The sequence below is a fragment of the Dromiciops gliroides genome, chromosome 3 (genome assembly GCF_019393635.1).
Source record: "Dromiciops gliroides isolate mDroGli1 chromosome 3, mDroGli1.pri, whole genome shotgun sequence".
NCBI classification, from domain to species: domain Eukaryota; kingdom Metazoa; phylum Chordata; class Mammalia; order Microbiotheria; family Microbiotheriidae; genus Dromiciops; species Dromiciops gliroides.
In genome coordinates, this window is record NC_057863.1 from 611686616 (window position 1) to 611709853 (window position 23238).

The window sequence follows — 23238 nt, forward strand, 5'->3', positions numbered from 1 at the left end:
TTTTCTATAAAAATCAATTGAGAAAAATGGATTGTTTTATAAACCTTAAAGTGCTACATAAAGGTAGAATGATTCCAATACTATAGTGCATTTCAGGATTAGGTACCAATGCCATTTTCTAAAACAGAACAAAAACCTGGATTCAGGGCCTTTACGGTTAGAAGGCCTTTTCATGACAATTTATAGACTGGAATGATTCTTGACCTCCAAGGACTGGAAACCAAGTGGACACAGGGAGAATGCAATGACAAAATGGTACTGCATTTGACTAAATTTCAAAACAAATAAGGACCTTTAGAACTTGATATTGGAAATATACCCTCCAAATGTTGCCCAGTACAAAATATCTTCAGATATTTGGTTCAGACATAGGCTGGAATTTTCTGCCAAAAACTGTTTTTGTAGCCAAACAGTAGCTTACACATAATAAGCACTTAATAAATGTTTGTTAAACTCAGATACATTCCTCCTACAACATTAATAGAGGTCAAATAAAAACAAAGGATAGCAATATTTTTAAAATGAATTAAGTTTATAATCTGCACTGTGCTTCAATATGCATATTCCTAAATCAACAGTGATAGTAAGTGAATTCTAAAAATTGTCTTGGATCAGGATTTAGAACCCTGCAAACTGTGTCTCTATTTTTAAATCCATAAACCTGCAGTTCAAATTTGTCCTCTGGTCCCCTTACAAGGAGTATCTCCTTTCTTGTGATCCTAATTAATAAGGGCAAGGGCATGGAAATGGAAAACAATCCCTAAATGGAAAACAAAGACACCTTTCTCACACCTGTAGTTGCAAACAACCCCCTCAGGCCTCTAGCTGAAAACAGGGGCTGTATTTCATCTCCAGATGGAACTGGCAGATGGTGTAGCTCAATCCCTAAACCTTGGAAGCAGTCACCATCAGGAGTTGTGGCAGCAGAGAAACAGGTTGTCAAAGTCCCCCATCTTCTTGGCAGTTTTCAAATACCCTTTTAGTCAAATGCTCTGAGCTTGGGCACTGTCAGTCATCCAATACATTTTTGGTTCCCATATATTTCCATCCCCAAAATTCCCTTGAATGGCTTCTGAGCACTTTCAAATCCTACCCAACCACCACCTTCCTTTAAAGTCTGCCTCCCTCCATGAAACCTCTCCTCTGACTTCGTGACACCCTATATCAGGGTTTCTTAAACTTTTTCCACTCACAACTGAGAAATTTTTACATGACCCCGGGTATATAGGTATAAAAAATAGGTATACATAACCTTTTACTGTTGCCAAATTTTTCATGACCCCACATTCAGTTACAAGAACCCATATGGGATCACAACCTAGTTTAAGAAGCTAGGCTCTATATAACCACATAATTAAATCATCTTCTGAGTTCTTGACTTGAAACTTCACCAGTACAATTGAGAACATTTGCAAACATCCCTGTTCTCCACACATTCCATATTGGACATCATCAGTCTTCCATTCTGCTCATGTCTAAGATGAAAAGGCAGATCATTCCTTGCTAATACCTCTCTGTATGTTTCTGATTCCATTCCCCCCACCTCCAGACTTGTGCAGAAAAAAATGCCCTCACAATCACACTCTACTCTCATCTTCAATCTTTCTCTATCTGCTGGTACTTTCTTTGTGGTCTATGAACATGTCCATGTCTCCCCCAATCCTTAAAAAACCCACACTAAATGCACCAATCCCTCTAGCTAGGGATTGCCCTCTCCTCTCCTTTGTGGCTAAATTCTTTGAGAAAACTGTCTACACTAGCTGCTTCCCCATCCTTTCAGTCTTCTAAAGCCTCTGCAATTTTAACCTTCAAATAAAACTGTCCTCTCCAAAGTTACCAACTGCCAAATCAAAAAGGCATTTCTCAAACAATCTCTTTAATACCACCTTTTCTCATTTCTTCTTCTTTTGTGTGTGTGTGTGGTTTTGTTTTTGTTTTAGTGAGGCAATTGGGGTTAAGTGACTTGCCCAGGGTCACACAGCTAGTAAGGGTTAAGTGTCTGAGGCCGGATTTGAACTCAGGTACTCCATCCACTGCGCCACCTAGCTGCCCCTCTCATTTCTTCTTTAAATTTTGGTGACGCTGTTCTCTCCTGGTTCTCTCAATATCTGTCCAACTGCTCCTAAGGATCCTGGGCTATGTGCACCAAGGCTCTGTGCTGAGTCTCTCTTTTTGATCTATATACTATTCATCAGTACCCACAGTTAATATTCTCTATGCCCAAGATTCCCAATCTATATTTAGCCCTAGTGTCTCTGCTGAGCTAGTCATGAATCCCCAACTACCTTTCAGAAATCTTAACCTGAATATCTCATAAGCATCCTGTATTCAAGATATGAGTCAATCATCAATCAACAAAGGGGCAGCTAGGTGGCACAGTGGATAGAGCACTGGCTCTGGATTCAGGGTTCAGTGAGTTCAAATTCGGTCTCAGACACTTAACACTTAACTAGCTGTGTGACCTTGGGCAAGTCACTTGACCCCAATTGCCTCACCCAAAAAAAATATATATATAACAATCAATAAGCATTTATGAGTGCCTACTACGTGACAGAAGGCAGCTAGGTGGCTCAGTGGATAGAATCTTTGGCCTGGAGTCAGGAATACCCAAGTTTAAATGCAGTCTCAGACACTTGCTAGCTGGTTAACACAGGGCAAGTCATTTAATCTCTGCTTGCTTGCTTTAATCCACTGGAGAAGGAAATGGCAAACCACTCCAGTATCTTTGGCAAGAGAATCCCTTGAACGGTATGGTCCTTGGGGTCAAGGGTCAGTGGGGGGGGGGGGCAGCTAGGTGGTGCAGTGAATAAAGCACCGGCCCTGGATTCAGGAGGACCCCAGCTCAAATCCGGCCTCAGACTCTTGACACTTATTAGCTGTGTGACCCTGGGCAAGTCACTTACCCTCATTGCCCCACAAAAAAAGGGGGGAAAGGGGGGCACGCAGCTAGGTGGTGAAGTGAATAAAGCACCAGCCCTGGAGTCAGGAGGACCTGAGTTCAAATCAAGCCTCAGACACTTAACACTTACTAGTTGTGTGACCCTAGGCAAGTCACTTAACCCCAACTGCCTCACCAAAAAAAAAAAGTCAGTCTCTGCAACCATATGCCAGGCACTGTACTAAATAAGTAGGTCCTCATCACCTCTTGCCTAAACTACAGCAATAGCCTAACAGATCCTTCCTGCCCCAAGTGGGCCTCTCTACTCTAAACCATCCAACACTCAGCTGCCAAGGTGATTTTTCTGAATCACAGATCTGACCAAGTCTACTCTCCCCCCACCCCTGCCCACCAGCTCTAGTGGGAACAATTCCAAGATCAAATGGTTAAGCCCTCTTCCATGTAACTCATAACCTGGCCCTTTTCCAGTCTTCTTACCACCTTTACTACCCTTCCCACACTCTACAATCCAACTACAACTACACGGTCCTACTAGCAGTCTTTCCAATAGGACATTCCCATTTCCCTAAGTCTGCTTTCACTGCCTTAGCTGCCTCCTGGCCCCTTGGAATGCTCTGAACCCTTTACCTCCACCTCTTAGTTCACCTGCTTCCTTCAAGATGCAACACAAAAAGGGGCAGCTAGGTGGCGGAGTGGATAAAGCACTGGCCCTGGATTCAGGAGGACCTGAGTTCAAATGGGACCTCAAGACACTTGACAGTTATTAGCTGTGTGACCCTGGGCAAGTCACTTAACCCTCACTGCCCAGCCAAAAAAGATGCAACACAAATCCCAACAACATCCCCCCACTGCTAGTTCCTACCCCAGATTTCCTTCCATCTACCGTGTACTGATCTTGTATGTACCTACTGGTTTTTTTCCATTTTGTCTCCCTTGTTATAGCAATTCCTTGAGGTTTAAGCACTGCTTTTTGCCATTCTTTGTATCCCAAGCACATAATAAGTACTCATTAAAATGCCTGATTGTCAGTTATTTTTACCCAACTAAAATCTCAGCTACGTGACAGTGGGGGAACACATTTTGTATACTATTATTTCCCCAAGCTGCCATGATGCATCTACCATGACTATATAAGCAAGCAGGGTGTAATGAAAACAAAATAGATCTGAAGTCAGAAGACCTGAGTGACTCCCCTGGCTCTAACACTCATTAAACTGCGTGACTTTGCAAGTCTTTACTATCTTTGGACCTCAATGTTCCTCTTCTATAAAATGATAGGGTAGGGCAGCTAGGTGGCGCAGTGGATAGAGCACCGGCACTGGAGTCAGGAGTACCTGAGTTCAAATCCGGCCTTAGACACTAAACACTTACTAGCTGTGTGACCCTGGGCAAGTCACTTAACCCCAATTGCCTCACTAAAAAAAAAAAAAAATGATAGGGTAGATTTAAAGGGACTCTTTCTAGCTCTAAGACCCTGAGATCCCATGATACTCAGAGTGCTCAAATGTTTCACAGTTAAATACTTCTGGACCTAACATTTGACAAGGCAAAGTATAGGCATATTTTTGTTTCCACAAAAGAGGTCTACAGATTGTTCCAAAGTTTAAACTGACAGGCCTTGGCAACAGATTGGATATCAGGAGTTGAGAAGGACAACTAGGTTATAAGCCTGGGTACCTGGAAGGATGGTGCTGCCCTCAACAATAATAGGGAAGTTAGAAAGAGGGGGTGGGTTTGGGGGGCAAGATAAGAAATTCAGTTTTGGACATGCCAAGTTTAAGACATTTGATTTGAGATGTCCAGTAGGCAGCTGGAAATGCAAGACTGGAGGTCTGCAGGGAGGTATGGGCTGGATAAGTAAATTTGAGAATCCACTCCTAGAGATGATAGCTGAATCCACAGAAGCTGATGAGATCACGAGGTGAAATAGTATCATCAGCAGAGGAAGAGAAAGAAAAAAAAGCCTAGCTAGGACAGAGCCCTAGCGTATACCTATGTTTAGCTGACATAACCTAGAGGACAATCCAGCAATGGACTGAGAAAGGACAGGAAGAAAATTATGGAGACAGCAGTGTCCTGAAAACCTAGAGAGAAGAAAATGACTGAGTGTCAAAAGCTGCAGAGGTGAAGAAGGATGAGGATTGAGAAAAGGACATTAGAGAGCAGTGGTCAATTTGGAGGGAACAGTTGTGGTTAAATCATGTTGGAAGGCAGGCTGCTAAACGAAGAAGTAGGAGAGAAAGGATACCTATTGTAGATAGTCTTCTCAAGGAGTACTGCCACAAATGGGAAGATCGATGTGGAACAAGAGCTATTGGGGAGAAGTGGATCAAGTAAGCATTTTTTGAAATATGGGAAACACAGACATGTTTGTAGGCAGTTGGGAAGCTGCCAGTAGACAGGGAGAGTAAAGATAAGTTAGAGGGAGGATACTAGAGGGGGCAGTCTGCTGGAAGTGAGATGGAATAGAATCGTGAAGGGTTTGCTTTAGCAAAAAGAAAGGACCACTTCTTTATGTGAGACGGGACAAAGGTAGTGGCAGAAGGCATTTGAATAATATGAAATGAGGAGAGGAAAAGAGGGAGTTCTCAATATATTGTCTCAATTTTTTTCAGAGAAATAAAGCAAGGTCTTAAGCTAAGAAGATGGTCGATTAAGGATAAAGGTGTGAAAAGGTCACAGTGGTGACTGTGTGTGACGGTCCAGTCAAAACTGAGTAATCAATGTATAGTAAATCAGGACAGCACAGTTTCATGATTATCTCCACCCTCCATGTGAGTAGAAAGGCCAGCCAAGTTGGAGTAATCCAAGGCTGAGGCTTGGCAGGGCAAGATTAACAATAGGAAAGAGAGCATGCATTCAAGATAAAACAGAAAAAAACTGAACTGTACTTGCCAGGGGTCAAGATGGGGAAAAGAGGGAGAGTGTACCATTAACTCTAGTACAGGATTAATGGCCTGGGAAAGAGCTATGAGGTCAAAGGATTGGTGGTCAAAGGCAAAGACAAAGAACAGGGTTTGGGGTTACAAAGTAGAAGGAAGAGGTGGAATTACAACACTGTCATCAGATAAAGGATTTTCAGAGTTTATGAACATGGAAGTGGTGCATTTGTGAATGATGATCAAGACAAAGAGTATGACTACGTCTGTAGCTAAGGTGGGATGAGGGAACAGATCACAGGAAACAGGCAAGCTGAACAACTGAGAGGTAATGGTAGTTGAGGAAGTATTAATATCTATGTTAGTATGAGAACAGGCACTGAACTCCTGGTGAAAAAAGGGAAGTGGCCTAGAGGCCCTTAGACAGCTGTTACCAGAACTTGAATTAGGTGGTAGACATGGACTTCAAAGGAGGACTTCAAAGGTGGTCAAGGGATTGACACTTGAAAGTAGTAATGGGGAAAAGAGTATTATAACTCTTTCACTTCAACCAGTAAGTGGGGGAAATAAGTGTAAGTACAACTACTGCTGGAATGGGTAAGCAGGAAGGAATGGTAACTATCTTTTCTTTAAAAATAAAATTCTGTTATGTGGGATGCCTTTCTTGGAAGAAGCAAAGGGTAAGTTACTAAGAGAAATTTAGACAATGTAAACATAGCAATAAAAAATTATTTTTTAAAGTAAATGTTGCAGAATTACAACAAAGAACATGCATGGCTCCTAGGAGAAAAGAGAAGATACCTCTCCTCACTCCTTTGCAGAGAGATACATGGGTTTTGAATACTTTATATATTTTCAGACTTTTTTGATGTACTGATTGGATTTGCTAATTTTATTTCTCTTCTTCCTCTCTTCCTGTAAAATATATTCTTTGTTAAATGAGACAGCTCTCTGGGAGGGGAGGTTGGAAGAAATTTAGACATTGTAAAAAATTATTTTTTTAAAAGTCAGTGATTTCACTTGACACTTACTGGCTGTGTGACCCTGGGCAAGTCACTTAACCCCCATTGCCCCACCACCACCACCACCACCACCCCCCCACCAAAAAAAGTCAGTGATTTCTTTGGCAGTTCTTACCTTAACTTGTTCATGTATCTGAAATCCTTGAACTCACAAAGAAAGGTTTATGGCCTTAAGGTAAAGGTCTAGCCAAAAGGAGCTCCACAATTTTATACTGAGGCATACAAGCTTCCTCTACACTTTAAAAATATATAGTTAATTCTCAGTTATTCAGATCTTTATACAAATATTTACTGAGCCCCTACAAATTTCAAGGCATGGTGCTTTGAAACAATCAATTAAGGATTTGGTTATCAAGGTGCTTCCAGGGAGGTAAGAATATGAACCACTCACCATACTCTCATTCCTCCATATCTGAAAATCAACGTGGCTTTTAGACTGAAAAATGGTGCAACAGACAAATCTTTGCTAAAAGACAATTGCACAAAAAAAAAAAGACAATTGCACAAGCAGTAGAAAGTAAAGAGCACAACCCTGTAATATCAGTGTCAACAAAAGGTAGTTGACATAAACAACCTTTCAAATATCACAAACCTCCCCTCTAACATCAGTGGTTCTCAGTCCCTCATTACTAACACACTTTCTCCCCATCACCAAAAAATTTAACTTCAAGCAGAATCTATATTTGTTGTTAAAAACATTTGACACTATCAGCAGAGGCAGGTTCTGGGCAACTAACTTTCCACTCTTTATTTCAAATGACATTATCTATAAAGCAATCAGCATGGTGCCTGGCACATAAGTATAAGCACTATATAAACATAAAAATATAAATGCATATTCCTTTCCCCTTACTTAAAAAATTCAACAATAATTTTGAACTATACTTGTATTCTTGAAGCAATATAGCTGGTCACCAAGGGAATGGAGTGGAGGATATGTATATAGAAATTGTATCCAATTTTTACTGCTCAAGAAAATTAAAAGTCTACATGGTGATGAGAGAATGTTTCTGCTCTTTTAGGAGAGGTAAAGCACAAGCAAAAAAAAATTAGAACAATATTCTTTTTTTTTTTTGGTAAGGCAATTGGGGTTAAGTGGCTTGCCCAGGGTCACACAGCCAGTAAGTGTCAAGTGTCTGAGGTCACATTTGAACTCAGGTCCTCCTGAATCCAGGGCCAGTGCTCTATCCACTGCGCCACCTAGCTGCCCCTAGAACAATATTTATTGAGGACTTATTTGTTCAGAACTGTATGTGCAAAATATGAATTTTACCCTCCGAATTTATGGTCCTATTAGGCAGATAAGACTAACATATTAATTGCTAAATTTTATACCAGAGAGACCCATTAAACTTCTATATTGCAGCCAGAAAATGCAAGTTAGTATTTAAGATACACAAGAAACCTTTCAAACTGAACCTCTTAGACATCAACATGTCCAAAACTGAACTGTCTTTTCCTCAAAACCAACCCCTCTTCCAAAATTTTCCCCATTCTCTCTCAAAGGCACCATTATCCTTCCACTTACTCAGGGTCACAATCTCAGTCATGCCCAACCCCTCACTCTCATTCTATACATCCACCCACAGCTGCCAAATCTGTGCAATTTTTACCTTCCTGTTATCTTTCAAATACTGAATCACATATTCTCCTCAGGCCTTTATTTATTCTTTTTTTGGGGGGCATGGGGCAATGAGGGTTGCCCAGGGTCACACAGCTAGTAAGTGTCTGAGACCAGATTTGAACTCAGGTCCTCCTGAATCCAGGGTCAGTGCTTTATCCACTGCGCTACCTAGCTGTTCCTTCATTAATTCTTACTTGGAATTACAGCAGTAGTATTCCTGCCTGGATTGCAAAGGCAGCATGATATAGTGGGTAGAAAGCAGACCATGGAACCAGAAAGACATAGGTTCAAGTCCTACCAGCTCTGACACATACTAACTGTGTAACCCTGCATAAGTCACCACCTCTCAGTGCTCTAGGCAACAATCTAAGACTAAGTTGCTGAGAAACCCTAGATGCACTGATAGTTTCCTCACCAGACAGGTAGTTCTCCATGTTCCCATTCACTGTCTCAAGTCTCTAACCACTCCAATCCATCCTACACAAAGTCAACCAATCAATAAGCGTTTATTAAACTTTATTTTGTCTCAGGCATTGGCATAAACTCAGGGAATACAAAAAAGAAAGAAGGTCCTGCCCTCCAAACATGTACACTCAAGACACTATGGTGTAGGGGGCAGCTAGGTGGCACAGTGGATAGAGCACCGGCCTTGGATTCAGGAGTACCTGAGTTCAAATCCGACCTTAGACACTTGACACTTACTAGCTGTGTGACCATGGGCAAGTCACTTAACCCCCATTGCCCTAAAAAAAAAAAAAAAAAGTACAGCATAAAAGGTAATCATTCCAGAAGGATGGCACTAACAGTCATGTAGTAAGGGCAGACAACAAAGCCCAAAGGCTTTACCTCTAAAATCAAATACAAGCCCTCTGTTAGGATTTAAAGCCCTTTATACCCTTCCTCCAGCTTCCTTTCCAGCTTTCCTGCACACGACTCCTCTCCCTTCCACATGGAAGTCCAGCCAAACTGGCCTTTTTTCTTCACATCCATCTCCAAGCCTTTGCATTGGCTGTGTCATGCCCCCATTCCCCCATGCTAGGGATTCATACTCTTCACTCGGTCTCTCAGAATTCCTATTTTCTTTCAAGGTTCAACTCAAGTGCCACCTCCTCTGCGGCTGTTTTATTTTCCTGATCCACTAATGCCTTCCCCCCACCACAACCCCCCCAAAAAAATCAGGCATTCATTCTATAACTAAATTGTATACACTCTTATGTACATACCTCAGACAATTAGGTTAAGCTCCTTGAAGGCAAAGAGTTATTACTTTTTTTAAAAACTCTCCAGTAGCTAGTACAATGCCTGGCATATACAGCATGCTTAATAAATGTTTATTGATTGCAAAAGGAAATTGAGACAGCCTAAATGGAATAATACATGGATCAGTCCTTAACAGTGGCTAGAAATATATTGGGGGGAGAGGGGGGGGGCAACTAGGTGGCAAAGTGGATAAAGCACCAGTCCTGGATTCAGGAGGACCTGAGTTCAAATCTGACCTCAGACACTTGACACAGACTAGCTGTGTGACCCTGGGGCTAGATTATGGAGGAAGGGCCTTAAAGAGCAAGCAAGGGAACTGGCCACACAAAGCCATCTTACATGCTTGTATAGAGGAAGAATGATCAAAAAGATATTCAGGATGATTAGCCTGGAACTTGTTTTCTTTATACGACTTCCCTTGATCTCATCAGCTCCCACGGATTTAATTATCATCTCTCTGCTGGTGATTCTCAAATCTACACATCCAGCCCTCATTTCTCTCCAAACCCCCAGGCTGTAGGACTGGACTCACATCTCCAAATACCCACCAGACATCTCAAACTTGCTGTTTCCTAGGATTCTGAGACTCAGCATATCCTGAACTAAACTCATTATGTCTCCCCCTAAACACTCCCTATTTCTGAACTTCCCTATTACTTAAGACATCATGCTCCCAGTCCCCCCAGGTCAACCTAGTTTGCTGGTTGTTGGTGGTCCTTTCCAGTTGTGTCCCATTTTTGGATCCCCATTTGGGGTTTTCTTGGCAAAGATATTGGAGTGGTTTGCCATTTCCTTCTCCAGCTTATTTTACAGATGAGGAAACAAAGAGTTAAACCCAGGGTCACACAGTAAGGCCCTATTTGAACACAGGAAGATGAGGTTTCCTGACTCCATGGCCAGCACCTCATCCTCTTCACCACCGAGCACCAAGTATCATCCCATCAATTCCCTACTCCCTCTTCCCCATAACCAACCAGTTAGAAAGGCTTGTTGATTTTACCTTCTGACATGTCTTGTAAACAAACACCTCCTTTCTGTCCTCTGACACCGCTACCACCCTAGTACAGCCCTCCCCACCTCACTCTCTCCTACTTCAAGTTAACTTCTGGTTGTCTCCCTTACTACAAGTGTTTTCCCACTCCAGGCCATCCTCCACTCAGAAGTCAAATTAACTTCCCCGACCATGGTCACAGATTAAATAACGTTCAGTGGTTCCCTAGGGACCTTCAGGATCAAAAAAGAAAACCCTATTTGACATTCAAAGCCCTCCACAAACTGGCCCCTTTCCACCTTTCTGGCCCTCTTATACCTGACTCCCTTACTCCAGTGATACTGGCTTCCTTGCTGTTCCTTGAACATGACACTCCATCTGCCTTTTCCACCTCCTGATTCCAGGCATTTTCACTGGCTGTCTCCTATAACTTGGATCGTCTCCCTCTTTAGCTCTCCCTTCCAGTCCCAGCATAAATCCAACTTTCTACCCGAAGTCTTTCCTAACTCTCTGGAACATTCATTCGTGCAAAAGTTGTTTTCATGTGCCTTTACTGTAAATTCCTTGAGAACAGGAACTGTCTTTTGTCTTTCTTTGTATCCCCAGCATTTGGCACAGTCCCTGGCACAGAGCAGATGCTTAAAGTTTACTGACTGACAAGGTAAAATGGAAACGAGACAAGTTATGGAGATAAACATTAGATCACCACTGCCATAACAGAGGTGAGCCATGGGAGAAGGAAGAAACAGAACCTGATAACAGATTGCAGAGGTAAACAATGCATAATGTAGTTAGCCTAGAAGACCCAGAAAAATGGAGGGGTTGTCCTGACAGAAATATAAAGTTCATAAGAGATACAAGTCGGCTTGTTGAATAATGGATAAGGTACTGGCTTTGGAGCCAAAAAGACCTGGAATACCATTCTGGAGAGCAATTTGAAACTATGCCCAAAGGGGACTATGCATACCCTTTGATCCAGCAATATCACTACTAGGTCTGTATCACAGAGAGATCATAAAAAAAGGGAAAAGAGCCCACATGTACAAAAATATTTATTGCAGCTCTCTTTGCGGTGGCAAAGAATTGGGAATCAAGGGGATGCCCATCAATTGGGGGAATGGCTGAACAAGCTATGGTATATGAATGTAATGGAATACTAATGTGCTATAAGAAATGATGAGCAGGCAAATTTTAGAAAAACCTGGAAAGACTTAAGTGGACTGATGCTGAGTGAAGTGAGCAGAACCAGGAGAATGTTGTACACAGTAACAGCAATACTGTGTGATGATCAGCTGTGATAAACTGCTTTCCTCAGTTAAACAATGATCCAAGACATTTCCAAAGGACTCATATGAGGAAATGTTTTCCAGATCCAGAAAAAGAACCATGGGATGAATCTGACTGAATGCAATTCGACCATACTATTTTTACTTTTTCTTTCTTGAGGTTTTCCCCTTTTGTTCTGATTCTTGTTTCACAACATTCTTGTCACATATTTAATGTGATTGTACATGTATAGCTTATACTGGATTGCTTGTTGTCTTGGGGATGGGGAAACAAGGGAAGGAGGGAGAAAAAATTGGAACTCAAAATCTTATAAAAACAAATGTCATGGGGGGCAACTAGGTGGTGCAGTGAATAGAGCATCGGCCCTGCAGTCAGGAGGACCTGAGTTCAAATCCAGCCTCAGACACTTGACACTTACTAGCCATGTGACCCTGGGCAAGTCACTTAACCCCAATTGCCTCACCAAAAAAAAAAAAAAAGCCCACAACAATAATATAAAAGCAGGGTTTTCTTTTCTTTCTTTCTTTCTTTTCCTTTTTTTTTTTTTGGAGGGGGAGGGGGGAGACAGATGCCTCCAGCAGACTGCTTATCTGTTTTTATCCTCTTGAATAGCTTTTAACCACTAGGAAACTGCTTTTACCTGACTGTACTGGAATGGTTTTTGTTTGGAATTTTTCTGTTTTTATTTTTTAAACAGGCGATTTAAACACTGGGAACACTCACTTAGGCTTCCTAATCTATGAAAACAGATTTTTGGGGTAGGGGAGTGGGAGGAACAGGACAATAAGTCTGACAACACTCAAACAATTTGTTGCTTTACCATTCCTAGTAAGCTTTACATTTCTAGGACTAGCTGAGTAAAGAAACTAACACTTCTGAGCAAAAATTCCATAATATAATGAAATGAGGTAAACTGAATAATGCTTTAAGAACATAATAAACCACAGCACCTTTAGGCTACCACTTTCCATACCCTGTACCATCAATAAAGCCTTCATTCAGGAAGCCAACTCAACTGCCTTAGAGGTCTTCATCTTCACCTTTTAATCTCAATGGTACTAATGTGTACATGTAACACTGTACAGGTGTAGCCTGGCTACAAGTTCAGCCTAACGAAAGTCATTAACAAACACATGCAAAATGCTGCTTCCCTTTGTCCTTCGCCTTATTTGAAATTTAGATTATTCCAAATTAGTGGTGTTACAGCCAGCCACTTTTTTATCTTCCCATTCAATTGTGAGCCCAAACCACTGTCTACCCAATATCTGTCCAGTATAGATGGCACTGATAGACCAAGTCTTTAAGCTGTTAACTGAATCAGATGGACAATATCCACTTGGTGTTTTTCCTGTCTGAATAGTTATTGAGCTCTTTTGCTTATGTATTTCATTTAAGAGACTGAAATGTTGCAAGCTTGGTGGTACAGTGGATAAAGCACTGGCCCTGGATTCAGGAGGACCTGAGTTCAAATCCAGCCTTAGACACTTGACACTTACTATCTGTGTGACCCTAGACAAGTCACTTAACCCCCACTGCCCCGCAAAAAAAAAAAAAAGTTAAATAAAATACAATAAGCAGAGAACTTCACCATCTAAAGGGAAGTCATTTGGGCTGTGCAATGAGCTATCCTCCATGAAGTGATTGATAATTTTATTTGGTAGGCATCTCTTCATTTCATGCCTTTATTTGTAATTAATAAAAAGATCTCTGCTACACTGATTGAGAATTGCATGTACAAAATAAACTCTACTTATTCTTTGGAGAAATCCTAACTATTCTGTTCTCATGCCTTCAAGGATGCCCCTGGTATGGGATTTTTTTTTTTGTCTATACCTGTGATTTCATCAGTTTAAGGAGCTTGCCAAGAAGAGGTTTCTTTTCCTAATGCAGCTCAACAACTGTTCAGCAATGTAACAGTGTTAGAGGGTCACTTGGATCACTTGATCAGGACCAAAGTCATTATGTATAAAACCAAGACTTCAACTCAGGTCTTCCTGACTCCAATAGTGGAAAAAATGCAGAAATGGAAAAATAGGTATATGGGTTAAGAAATTTTGATAATTTCTTGGTCACATTTTTGTGGTTTTAAAGTGGATCATCAGGGCGGCTAGGTGGCACAGTGGATAAAGCACCGGCCCTGGATTCAGGAGTTCCTGAGTTCAAATCCGGCCTCAGATACTTGACATGTACTGGCTGTGTGACCCTGGGCAAGTCACTTAACCCCCATTGCCCCGCAAAACAAACAAACAACAATAAAAAAATTTAAAAAAAAAATAAAGTGGATCATGAGTTTTTCCAAGAGTTTGGTATCCTTTTATCTTTGAGCTACGGAGACTCTAGCTCTCAACAAACTCCAAATCTAAGTCGTGCCCTACCCCCTCAGCAGTGGTCTTTTCCAGCAGCTCTTTCCCTCTTTTTGTGGTTTAACATCATTTCCACTTGCTCACACTACACATCATGAACTCCTAAGTTCAAACGTGGTAGTTTCATTGACTGTCAATGATGATGACAAAAAGTTACACCGATCTTCCTAATTCTCTGTCCCACTTTTCCTGTGATCATTATCTTTTCCAGTTTTATCATTAAAAGCCCTATCGTTTAATTGGGTCTCTCACTGAACTTTCTAGAAACCTTGGAGATACTGAGAAAATATTCCAACATAAGAGTTTTAAAACAATTTTATTCTGAACTGGCATTGCCCTTGGCTGCCATTCTTCTCCAGCCAATCAGCTGCTGGCTGAGGCTAGGCTCTTTTGGTTTCTTCTTGGCAGCTGATAATCACTTAATAGACAGGAAATAGCTGGTTGATGTAGGAGTCACTTCAAAGTCATCTGTGCTGAGCCCATACAAGTTGGGCAAAGATCAAAACCAATACCAAAAATGAAGTGCAATTGAAGCAATTCCTTTAAACAAGCCCAGAAAAATGGGAAATGGATAATAGGATACAGACAACCACTTTTTCCTAAGAAGACTTGTAAAACAATTATTTTTTGTGATGTTATTGGGTGCTCCCCATGTCCATCACCTCCCTATCTTCTTCAGATGTGCATGATATAAAACAGAGAGGCAGTAAGTTAGAGTAGATAGAAAGAGCCAAGGCTTTGATTTGACTCCCTTAGATAACTCTTACTGGCTGTGTTACTCTTTGCAACCTCAGTTAAGCACCCCACCCCTTCCTGCCCCTCCCTCCATGCCAACTCAAAAACTAAGTACATAGTAAGATAGATGTAGAGTGAGTTTCCTCAAACCAGTGGGTCTGAAGGATCCACAAGATCCTATCAAGGGGGTCTCAAGGTCAAAAGTCAAAATATTTTCATCATACTAAGGTTTTAATTTCAAATAAGTAACCATTAACCTTAAATTGCTATGTAAACACTAACTATAATCAGCTATTATTATTTCTGACATAGTCAAATCAATAGATATACCCCACATAAACAAAGCTCTTGGAGAAAGGGCAGGGATCCTCAATTTTTCACAAATGTAAAAAGGGCCCTAAGACCAAAAAGTTTAAGAACCCTTGCTCCACACATGGGGGGTGGGGGGGTGGGGGGGGGAGAAGTGGAGGGGGAGATTTGCAATTAGGAAGACCTGTGTTACTTAAATCATTTTTTTCTCCTTTCTTACTCCTCAAACCCTACCTTCCAACATATTTTTCAACTGTATGATTATTTCATTTGGGGGGAGGGTCACAGAGTTTTGTCTACAGTAGAGCCGTCTACCTCCTCATCTAACAGAGTAACACATGAACAACAATGATATTGGTTATCCTTTTTGTAAAGGTTAATTAGGAGCAGCACTTCAATGAAAGATGAGAAAACATCCCAGGAAATCAATCTCTGGTTATCTTAGAATGCATGGTGGATAGAACCAGCTCCTTTATTTGCTTTATTTAAAGAGAGACAATATACTTATCTTCCAGTTTCATTTCTGGCAAGAATATCAAGAATGATGGATTCCTTCAGTTTTTCTAGTAGATTTTTCCACTCTTGGGTCACTGAACAAGGATTTCAGTTATGATACCAACTAAATAAGTTATTATTTGTAGGTAGTTTAAAAACTGATTTTAGTACCCTCTGTTTGTTCTGCCTCTCAATGCAGAAGCAAAGGGCTATGCGCCTTTTCTGCCTTTTTCTTCTATTCATGAGGTGGCCACAGCCCAAGGATTCACCAAATTACCAGCTTTATTGATGATGACCTACTGCAAACAGCTAATCTGGTCCTAGGAAGCAATATGTATCCTAAGACTAGTGCTCGAGACATGCTTAAAATAACTGAAAAGAAAAAAAGTTAGCCAGCTTACCTTAGAGAAAGAATTGGGGCAATCTGAAAACAACTGCTATATGAAGAAACCAAAATACAAACTCGCTTAAAGGAGCTGTTCAACCACAACAGTGGGACCAAAGGACTCAGCTCTAAAGCTGGAAGAAAGCTCAGAGAAAATCCATCTCACTTTACAAAAGGTGAGGTGATTTGCCCAAGGCCACAGGGCATGGTAAAAGTGAAAGGCAAAATTTGAACACATTCCCCTCAGATGTTCATGCTCTTCCCAATGAACTACAATGGAGGCAAGTGAAATGTCCATTGCTATATCTAAATACAAAATATACATCTACTGGGGCCTTTCCAAGTCTTTTTCCTCGACTCACCCAAGTGTGATCAGGCTTTTGCCTGTTCACCAGAACAGCTAGCAGACTCCCCTGGAGCACCTTCCATTGTTTACTTCAAATAACCCAACTAAAACTACTTTAGTCTATGACCATTTAACGCCAGAGAGCAACAAGCAGTCAGGAGGAAAACATCGTAGTACTGAATTCAGAACCAAACACTCTGAGAGCTCAATTTTGCTCCCTAACCCCATCTCCAAAAAAAAAAAAAAAAAGAGATGAGGTGGGGCGCTTTGAGACAGAAGTGCATTTGGGACACAAAAAGTAAAAGCTAGAGGGTAACTGGAATGACAAAATGCCTTGAGCTCATGCCACCCAAGCATCAAATGAAGGAACCAGAGAACACTGCCCTCAAGTACTTAAAGAGTTGTTGACTAAACCTAAGTTTAATTATGGAAGTGTTAACTACTTCAACTTCCCTTCTACTATCTTATTTTACAGATGAGGAAACTGGAACCCCAGGGAGTTCTGTTACTTACCCAAGGTCACTCAAATAGTGACAGAGCCAGGATTTAAACCCAGGACCTCCGACTTCAACTCTAGCAAGCTTTCCATTGTACTACCCTACTACAGTAGGGTGAATTCCTTTCAAAAGGTTGAAAAGGACTGAAGCCATTACTGTTAATGTTCCAGCTAAATGCTAAAATCCAGGACACCTAAAAAGTAGGCACCCTGACCCAAAGACACTACTGTAGCTATTTCATTTGAGCCAAGTGGGATGAACAAAAGATTGGGAAAGGAAAAATTTCATCACCTGTAACTCCCAGGTCAGGTCTGTTTCTTCTGCACTGATTCCTCCTTAGACCCTAAATCCCTTTAATTTAGAAAATACTAAACTCCTCCCAAGTAATTCCAAATTAGGGTAGCCATAAACCTCTCTTCAACAGGACATAGTACACAAGTTTTAGTACCTATTGGGGGCAGAAACAAAAGCAAGGTAAAATCACCTCTTCCTTCCACAGAAATTGCTCTTACCATTGAGGTAAGATTCCTAAATCTAGAAAAAAAAATGGCCTTAACTAATAGAACCCTCTTCTCCTCTCTACAACCTCTCTCCTTTGTATCACCCCTACAAACACTATCAGTCGGTAACCAAATTAACTTTAAATGCTAATGAATCACTCCCTATACCTATATAATGAAGAGAACGAAATAAAGAACTTGAGGGACTAAAAATAAAATAGCCCAGAATAATTGCTCAAAAACATTTACATCAGTAAAGCCTAGTCTTTACTAGACTAACCAGAGACTTTAGGTTCAGCAAGCAACACCTAAAAATTATAGCCAATGGTGTCAGAAACTATTAGAACTCATGGTACTCACTGAAGCAACTCAATTCTTTATATACCACACTCCCTAAAATTCTCTGGTCATCCCTAATAAACATTTACAATATTTTTAAAAAGAAATCTCATTTTCAAGGTCTTAGATTTCCTTTCTACTAAGAAACCTTGTTGTCAACAGAACTCAAGTCTAACAAAAATTGTTGCTAAATATAAATGATCTGTATCATCAATTATTTCATTTTTTGCCACAACAGAACTGTTTTTCACTAACCTCACCGAGAATTCCTAAAACGTTAGTAGTTACCTTATCTATATATTGTCAAGTCTGGAAGCCACAGAGAGCACTGCCTTATTTCTCTATTTGGAAAGCTTGTCACAATCCTCATACTTTTAGAGATTCCCTTCTAGAAGCAAGGAAGGTGAAAAACAGAAGAGTAAATAAAGCAACATAACCTACTGGAGGCCTCTGGTATCTAAAATGTGATAAAGATTTAGCTAAAATATTTTAGATAAGTAATGAAAACAAGTCTGGTAAAGAGTCTAAGCAGATGACCAGGAATTAGATTCTGGGTTGTTGTTGGTTTTTTGTTTGTTTGGGTTTTTTTTTTGGGGGGGGGGGGACTACGGACACGATACCCTAGAGGCAAGTATTATGGTCAGAATTAAAATGCTATTAATTTTTACAAAAACAAAAAGAAAAGCTATTAATTTTTAAATGACCATGATGATGAGGCAGTGAAGATCATTTATGCCTAGAACAGAGGAATAGGCTCCTATATTTTTGAGAAGGTGGTAAAAATCTATGGATGGTGACAGGAAGCAGGAGACAATGGTGAGGAGTAGAGAAGGACGAACCATATCAAAATCAAAGTCAAACTATAGTTACTTAAGAAACCTAAAATATTAAGGAAAAAGTACAGAAAATCCACAATAAAAAACTTACCTACCCTCCTTTTTGCAAGATGTTTTACAGCAAAGTGACATAAATACAGGCCTCATCTGATCTACAACACTATATAAATCCCTGTAGGACTTAGATTTTACAGATGAGAAAAATTCGAGAGGTTAAATGACTCCCTCAAAGTTGACAAAACTTAAGGTGCAAGTCTAGACACCAGGGCTCAAGATCAGTATTCTTTCCATTATACAAGATAAACCAGGATGAAGCAATACCATGAAAGCCTAGAATAGAGTGCACATGATTTTTTAAAGGTACCAATCTAAGGAAGCTTAGATAAAATTGTGAAGCAGGATGAGGGGTGGGGGTGGAAGGTTAAACCCCACATCTGGCATACTTAGCAATTCAAACAAAATTAGAAAAGTTATTACCCTCCTAGTCATAGGAAGCTGAATCTATTTTCCTTTCTTTAGGAAAAGAGAAAGGACCCCAAGGACTGCAACAAAAAACAAAAAACAACAGCAAAGAAAAATGTATTCAAGGAATTTTATAAGTACCCAGGCAACAACAGAGCTTATCTTGAATTTCTAAGATCTATATTTAACATTATCTGGATGTGGAAAGTAAATTCAAAACATTTTATTTCTTTATTTCTTCAATCACTTAAAAAACTAATGAAAGTTCAAGAATAAGCTGTGAAGGGGGAAGAGCTAGATGGCCCTGAATTCAGGAGAACCTGAGTTCAAATGTGACCTCAGACACCTGACACTTACTAGCTTAGCTGTGTGACCCTGGGCAAGTCACTTAACCCCAATTGCCCCACCAAAAAAAAAAAAAAAGAGAAGAGTAAGCTGGAAGGGATACAAACATGGAGAACATTCCAACTAAGGAAAAATAAGGTACTAAAGCCAAGATTAAATTTTACCAAGCACTGAGCTTCCCTTAATACTTGTCTAATATTAGGTATACCTAAATCCACCAGATTGCCTTCTTCAGTTCTAAAACTGGATCTCTCTTCCAACTTCCTGCAAAGAACCTCATGATCAATTAACCTAAAGCACAGCCATGAGCATAATTAGTGGAAAAGCTGTAGCATTTACAGGTGTTTTCAAAAGAGTAATTAATTCAAAAATAATCATAGGATCACCAATTTACAGTTAGAGGCCACCAAAACTTTTATTTTACAAATGAAGAAAGTGGGGGACAACTAGGTGGCACAGTGGATAAAGCACTGACCCTGGATTCAGAAGGACCTGAGTTCAAATGTGGCCTCATATACTTCAACACTTACAAGTTGTGTGACCCTGGGCAAATCACTTAACGTTCATTGCCCTGAAAAAAAAAAAAAGGAGAAAGTGAGGTACAGAGAAGTTATTAATAACTTGCCCAGTGTGACAGCTATTAAATGTCTAATCTGAACCCAGACCTTAGCGGCTTCAACAAGAGGTACTATTGGAAGTATGTTTCTCAATGCTTGTTTTCTGGACTTGTAGAAATTTTTTTTAAGATTAATTTGCAATCCACAGTTGCTGCTTACAGTCAACTACCAGAGACTGCTGGGTCTCAGACCAACACCCAATAAAATCTAAACTGTGATTACTATCATAAAAGGGAAATTTGTAATTATTAAACAGACATGTTGCATTAAAGCTTTTTATAAACAGGGAAGGGGCTCATTTTAACATTTCTGAAACAAGCTACTTCTTTTTTTGTTTATTTTTGGCGGGGCAATGAAGGTTAAATGACTTGCCCAGGGTCACACCGCTAATAACAAGCTACTACTTTTTCAAGCAGATCTTCCAGAACAATTCAAGCTGCATATTCTGACTTCCTCAAAATATCAAGACCATGTGAAAAATCTCAGATCAAGGATATTCAGCTACAACACACCAGAAAAAGCTGCTTAAGTATGCTCTTTCATATCAAAACTAAAACTTGTGTGACTTCAGTCTTTAAGCTCTTCTCAGTACACGAAGGAAAAACCAGTTCAAACTACATGTTCAAACATGAGTTGACCATACTTAAGGCATCACACAAGTGTCAACTTTTGAAAGTACACACACTTCTCTATTATTGCAGTTTGCAGTCAGATTAGTAATTAACTCCTACCTGAAGTTAGTATAAAAATTGACCAGCTGAAAAATTACTCCTGACTTCTTTTTTAGAGTTCATTGTTAAAAAAAAAACAAAACTAAAATGTAATGTTTAACTACAAAACACATGCAGCTAAGAAATAAACAAGGCGCATGTGAAATGAGTTGTTTCACATTTCACCACCCAGATCGCAGTAAAAAATAAATAAATAGAGCTTTAAGCCGGTGATCCAATAAATGCTATTGAATAGGCTACTCCAAGGAGGTCGTCTCCAAACAAAAACCACCTCCACTTGGTCAAGTTCACGCAAAAATCTGGGGCCCCTCGAAAAGTTTCTCAGGCCCAGCAGGAGGATGACTTGGCCTCATCCGGTCCAACCTAGTCGGACGTTCTAATACCTTGGGTAGGCTAGAAGTCAGCGGAGAGGCAACTGAGGCAGTAACTGAAATCTCGTACATTTTTTAAAAGGGAGCTCGCCTCTGGAACCATAGATGAACCCCCCGCCCCCCACCCCTACCCCGGGTTCCAGGATTTATTCGGCTGGACTGGAATGCGAGGCTTCGGATGTACCCGAAGCTAGAGAGGGTGGGAGATTCAACACCCCTATGAAGGAGTTAAAACTCTCGCCCCTTCCCTCGGCAATGACGTAATCTTTCCTAGTGCCTTTCTAGAGGGCTTTAAAAAATCATAAAAGGAACAAAGAAACTGTGTGCCCACGGGAAGCGATCAGGTGAGCTTTCCTGGGTGAAGACGGGGTCTGGGGGGCGGCTCGCGGGGGGGCAGCGGCTCGCACTCGTAGGGGGTGGGCTGCGGATGGGCAGATTGAGATACCGGGGGGCTGCAGATAGAGGGGCTCGAGGACGTGCAGGGCGGAGGGAGCCATGGGCTGCACAAGGTGGCGGGGGTGGGGCAGGAAGGGCGTCGCCGCCCGGGCCCCGGACCCGGCCCGGGAGCCCGGACAGACCCCCGCTTCCCCGGGGCGGCGGCGGCAGCGGCGGCGGTTCCGCTCCCCTCCCCCAGCGCAGCAAAATGTCCGCGGCGGGCGGCGAAGCAGGAAGTGGAAGCCTGGTCGGAGGGAGGACAGGCGGGCGGCGGAGGCAGCCCGGCCCGGCCCGGGGGACGCGAACGGGTAGGACCCCCTCCCGGCTCCTGCTCTCCTCCCCTCCCCCTGCTTCCGCCGCGGCCGGTGACAGCCCGGCCCGGACGGAGGGCCCTCGGCGCCGCGGCTCCCCCCGTCCGCCCCGGATGGAGCTGCCCTCGCCACCGAAGCGCCCGGGACCGTGCCAGCGTCCTCGAGCGCTCGCAGAGGGAGCCGGGGACCGAACGCGGGGCGGAAGGCAACGGGGGTCGCGTCAGGGGGAGGGGGTGATTTACCCCCGAAAGAAGCCCCGGGGGCCCCCGCACTCACCTCAGCTTCTCCGCCGGGGCGTTGGCAGCACTGCGCGGGGTCTCCTCCGCTCCCGGACAGGGGCACGCCACTGACGTCAGCACGCACTCCACCCGGCGCAACGGCTGGCTGGGAAGGGCAGGCGGAAGTGGAGGAGGTGCCAAAGGACTGGAGAAGCTGCTGCGCAGCTGCAAAAGGAGCCCTCTTCTCTCTTCCTCCTCCCTCTACCCAGCCCCGTTCACCCCCGAGCCCCTCCCTCTAGTGGACATGCGCAGTGTGGCAAGACACTTCCTCTCTCCCTGCCTCCTCCCTAGGACCTTGTTCTTCCTGTAGAGGAGACCTGTGAACCTGGACACTGGGGAGCTGTGTTCTAATCCCACTGCAACCGGCCAACATTTGTTAATTTGTTAAGAAATACTGTTTTGGGGGCGGCTAGGTGGCGCAGTGGATGAAGCACCGGCCCTGGATTCAGGAGTACCTGAGTTCAAATCTGGCCTCAGACACTTGATATTTACTAGCTGTGTGACCCTGGGCAAGTCACTTAACCCCCATTGCCCAGCCCAAAAAAAAAATAGTTTTGCATGACTATCCATGTATAACTTATATTAAATTGCTTGAGTTCTTGGGGAGGGGGGAAAGGAAGAGAATTTGGAACACGAAGTTTTTAAAAACTTGATTGCAGAATTTGTTTTTACATGTAATTTGGGAAAATAAAAAATTCTAAAGAAATAAGAAAAGAAATATAAAGACAAAAATTAAGCAGTCCTCCTCCCCTCCCCACCCCCAGGAATTTACATTCTGTCCAGGGAGATGTATAAAATAAATAATATTCATAATAAAAGCTCCTATTTATATAACGCTTTAAAGTTTACAAAATGCTTTGCCAATATTATCTCACCTTATCCTCTAAGCAAGCAAGCAAGCAAATAATGTGGTGCAGTAGA

The 23238-nt window shown here is 41.8% G+C and overlaps 1 protein-coding gene across 1 annotated transcript in view; it reads right to left on the reverse strand.

The window, feature by feature from the left end:
* Positions 1-22466, reverse strand: part of CDC42 (cell division cycle 42) — a 55635-nt gene extending 33169 nt beyond the window's left edge. The window contains 1 exon segment of the mRNA XM_043997151.1: positions 22316-22466. The gene's annotated coding sequence lies outside the window, so the exon portion shown is untranslated.
* Between the last annotated feature and the right edge of the window lie 772 nt (positions 22467-23238).